Source organism: Ascaphus truei, unplaced genomic scaffold (assembly GCF_040206685.1).
Source record: "Ascaphus truei isolate aAscTru1 unplaced genomic scaffold, aAscTru1.hap1 HAP1_SCAFFOLD_1652, whole genome shotgun sequence".
NCBI classification, from domain to species: Eukaryota; Metazoa; Chordata; class Amphibia; order Anura; family Ascaphidae; genus Ascaphus; species Ascaphus truei.
This window is the reverse complement of record NW_027454544.1, coordinates 67743-72162: the sequence shown is the minus strand read 5'-3', so window position 1 is coordinate 72162 and position 4420 is coordinate 67743. Positions and strand designations below refer to the sequence as shown.

General features: G+C 56.3%; 1 long non-coding RNA gene across 1 annotated transcript; it reads left to right on the top strand.

The window, feature by feature from the left end:
- Positions 1-278: 278 nt before the first annotated feature.
- Positions 279-3936, top strand: LOC142476713 (uncharacterized). Its single transcript, XR_012791930.1, has 3 exons — positions 279-503; positions 2499-2552; positions 3698-3936. It is a non-coding gene; the product is annotated as an uncharacterized LOC142476713 (long non-coding RNA).
- Positions 3937-4420: the final 484 nt, after the last annotated feature.

Sequence of the window (4420 nt, the reverse complement as noted above, 5' to 3'; positions counted from 1 at the left end):
CTTTTAACGCTGGCGCACACGAGAAACTGGGCCAAGCTTACTTCCGGCACGCTGACATCAGAGAGGTGCGCCGGCATTGGAAGCTTGGTGTGGGACAGAAAGAAGAGGCCTGCAGCAGAGGGATATCCGGGACCCGGCCACGAGAGGACTGGCAGCCGGCCAGGCTAGAGGTTAGGCCCAGCTTGCAGCACCGGCCGGGCCCTCCCACAGACACCTGGACCGGGACACCTGTCCCGGCTATCCCCCCCTGTCGGGGAACGGGCCTTGCAGGAGTCTATTACTCCGAAGCGTTGCTAACATTGAGAAGCAACGTTGGGTTGTGAAAATTATTACTGTTTGAGTGCTGTGGACAATTGGCTTAACCGTCAAACCCCCCATACAGCACCAGGACATGTACTGTATAGGAGGGAGGAATACATGTGATCACATTACTATCCTCTGTATCACAGGCATGGAAGGAGGAGGACAGCGACGAGGAAGAAGCAAGAAACAGCGCTTCACAGGTAAATGGGAATGGCGGAGCTGTGAATCTGCCGCACACATTTTTCATGTTCCTTTTGAGTGTATCTTGTGTCCCTTCATGTCTCGCTGTATCTCTATGTGTTTGCTAAGACTCTCAGTGCTACAGTGCTAGAGTCCTAAAAAAGGTGTGTGTGTGTGTGTGTGTGTGTGTGTGTGTGTGTGTGTGTGTGTGTGTGTGTGTGTGTGTGTGTGTGTGTGTGTGTGTGTGTGTGTGTGTGTGTGTGTGTGTGTGTGTGTGTGTGTGTGTGTGTGTGTGATAGAGCAAGAGCGCGCGAGAGTGAGATACAAACGCACAATCAGTTATATTCACACATATACCCACTAAAATATACACCGATTGATACTCTTGTAGAAGCACAGACACACACTACAATATATATATATATATATATATATATATATATATATATATATATATTTTTTTTTTTTTTTAAACGTTTTATGTTAGCAGTGCTTATGGGCAATCAGATTGGTCCGTTGGTCCGTCACTCAGCCTCGGGCCAATCTGATTGGTCCATTGGCACCCCCGCCCCCGAACACCTCTCATTGGCCTGCTGCCTTCGCTCACCACACCTACACCACTGCCACACTCTCCCAAGATTCACTGAGCTTTGGGAGCCATTTTGACGCCTCACTGCCTGCTGTCACATCAGAAAATAAAATAACCCCACTGCTCATCCCCTGCCGAATACTCAGGTACAGTGTCTTCTTAGAAACAAACTATATGCCATTTTATGCTTTTGCACCCCACCCTCACGCAACACTCACCCCCGGCACCCAACACCGCACGGTAGCACGCCTCTTCGGACACCTCTGTTCACCGCCTCACCACCACCTCAACCCAATTTGTATGCCGCTCGGGACCACACACCGTACTCTCTAACGTGGCCAAACACCTCACGATCAGCGCGTCTTCACTCCCTCCCTCACCACTTGCGAACACGCACACCATCTCTGGACCGCACACACTCCTCTGTCCCACATCCCCAATGCTACGCCGGCACCCTCTCTGTCCCCCACACCTTACTGTGGATCCTGGAACATCTCACATTCAACGTGCCTGCCACCCCACAACCTCTGGTACTCACACGACGCACGCCCTCTCGGTACCGCACGCACTCCTCTGTAGTCTGCCAGCACCCCTCACGTTCACCGCTTACCCACACCTCCGCTCACCTCAGCAATGCCATTCCACCACCCTCTATGGCCCGCACACCCTAATGTCGACCCAGCTCACCTTCACCGCGCCTCCCACACACCAACCTCTGTTACTCACACGACGCACGCCCTCTCGGAACTGCAGACGCACTCGGTCATCTACCCTGCCACCACACACGCATCACCACCCCTCCCCGTCAACCCTACCGCGGACACACCTCCCGTTCACCGCCTCACCCCGCCTCCCCTTCAACATCCCTTCCGTTCACCGCCTCACCCCCCCTCCCGTTCACCGCCTCACCCCCCCTCCCATTCACCGCCTCACCCCCCCTCCCATTCACCGCCTCACCCCCCCTCCCGTTCACCGCCTCACCCCCCCTCCCGTTCACCGCCTCACCCCCCCTCCCGTTCACCGCCTCACCCCCCCTCCCGTTCACCGCCTCACCCCCCCTCCCGTTCACCGCTTCACCCCCCCTCCCGTTCGCCGCCTCAACCCCCCTCCCGTTCACTCAACCCCCTCCCATTTGCCGCCTCACCCCCCCCTCCCGTTCGCCGCCTCAACCCCCCTCCCGTTCGCCGCCCCTCCCGTTCGCTGCCCCTCCCGTTCACCTCCCCTCCCGTACACCTCAAGACATCACTTTGCCCGACGCAAGAGCACCAAACCCCTGAGCAGCACATCTTCAAAGCCCCCTCCTTCCCCCCTCCCCCCCCTTTCTTCTGTGGACAATTGGCTTAACCGTCAAACCCCCCATACAGCACCAGGACATGTATAGGAGTGAGGAATACATGTGATCACATTACTATCCTCTGTATCACAGGCATGGGAGGAGGAGGACAGCGACGAGGAAGATGCTAGAAAAAGCGCTTTAGAGGTAAATGGAATGGCGGAGCTGTGAATCTGTCGCACACACTGTGCTATTAGCTGTTGTACAGGACACTATTTATGGAAAAGTCTGCAACACTTTACAGTGTAATAATACAGAACCTGCTGGAGATGTTTTAATGAAGGTTAGTGGGTCCCTGTTTCCTCGGGTCTCATGGGATGGGAGCGTTCCCCAAATCTGAGGTTTGTGCCCCTATTACATGGGGGGGGTGGAGAAAACCATAGAAACAAAAATAAGGAAGGACAGAGATAAATAAAAGAGATAAGATTAAAGGTGGAGAGAGAGACTGACAGGAAAGAGATAGGAAAGGCAGAGAGTAGGGAGACTTCTCATCCAAGGTGATGAAACAGCTGTGACACATGGACACCTTCTCTGAGAAACCTTCCACTACCCATGTGGCATTACACCTCCACCGTTGGGGGTCCTGCGTCTGGGAGGGTGTGTGTAAAGGACCCTGGGGAGAGACATATAACGGAGTTCTGGGGAGGGGTGTATAATGGGTACTGGGCCTAGTGAGGTGGGTATTACGGGTACTGGGCCTGGGGAGGGGTGTATAACTGAGTACTGGGCCTGGTGAGGTGGGTATAACGGGTGCTGGGCCTGGGTAGGGGTGTAGGGTATAACGGGTACTGGGCCTTGGGAGGGGTGTATAACTGGGTACTGGGCCTGGTGAGGTGGGTACAACTGTACTGGCCTGGGGATGGTGTGTGTAAAGGACCCTGGGGAGAGATATAACGGAGTTCTGGGGAGGGGGTATATAATGGGTACTGGGCCTAGTGAGGTGGGTATTACGGGTACTGGGCCTGGGGAGGGGTGTATAACTGAGTACTGGGCCTGGTGAGGTGGGTATAACGGGTACTGGGCCTGGGTAGGGGTGTGGTAGGGTATAACGGGTACTGGACCTTGGAGGGGTGTATAACTGGGTACTGGGCCTGGTGAGGTGGGTACACGGGTACTGGGGCCTGGGGAGGGTGTATAACTGGGTACTGGGCCAGGGGAGGTGGGTATAACAGGTACTGGCCCTGTGGAGGGCGGTATAATTGGGTATTGGGGAGGGGGTATAAGTGGCACAGGAACTCTTGCGATACAGAGTATCACTGTCCCTGGTTACAAACACTTCATGTCTCCTGCAGGTCAGCGGACGCACAAAGGTGGTGCCCTTTGTCCTAGAGGACGATGATGCGGGACGACGAGGCGGACGACGAGTCAGACGACGAGGCAGACGACGAGGCGGACAATGAGGCGGACAACGAGGCGGGCTACGAGGCGGGCTACAAGGCGGGCAACGAGGCGGGCTACGAGACGGGCTATGAGGCAGACAGCGAGACGGACAGCGAGGCTGACAGCGAGGCAGACAGTGAGGCGGACAGCGAGGCGGGACAGCGAGGGGGACAGCGAGCGGACAGCGAGGCGGACAGCGAGACGAACAGCGAGGCGGACAGCGAGGCGGACAGCGAGGCGGACAGCGAGGCGGACAGCGAGGTGGACAGCGAGGCGGACAGCGAGGCGGACAGTGAGGTGGACAGCGAGACGGAAAGCGAGACGGACTTCAAGGCGGACGACAAGTGGGGTGACGAGGTGGACAACCACGAAGGGGAATACGAGAGGTGTGGAGGGATGTGTTGCTTCCCCTTTCACAGGGCTGGGAGAAGATCCCAGGGGCAGGTAGCAGAGGGGCCAGGGCATAGAAACAGGGGTATTCTAGGGGCCCTGAGAAGTTGGTTTAACCGCAGGAGAGGCAGATAAGATCAGGAAGGCTGCGGGAGGGACAGGTACTAGAGGGAGATAGGGATATTGGGCATGAGAGGGTGAGAGAACTAGGAGCAGGGCCGGTGCACGGGTTTCATGCGCCCTAG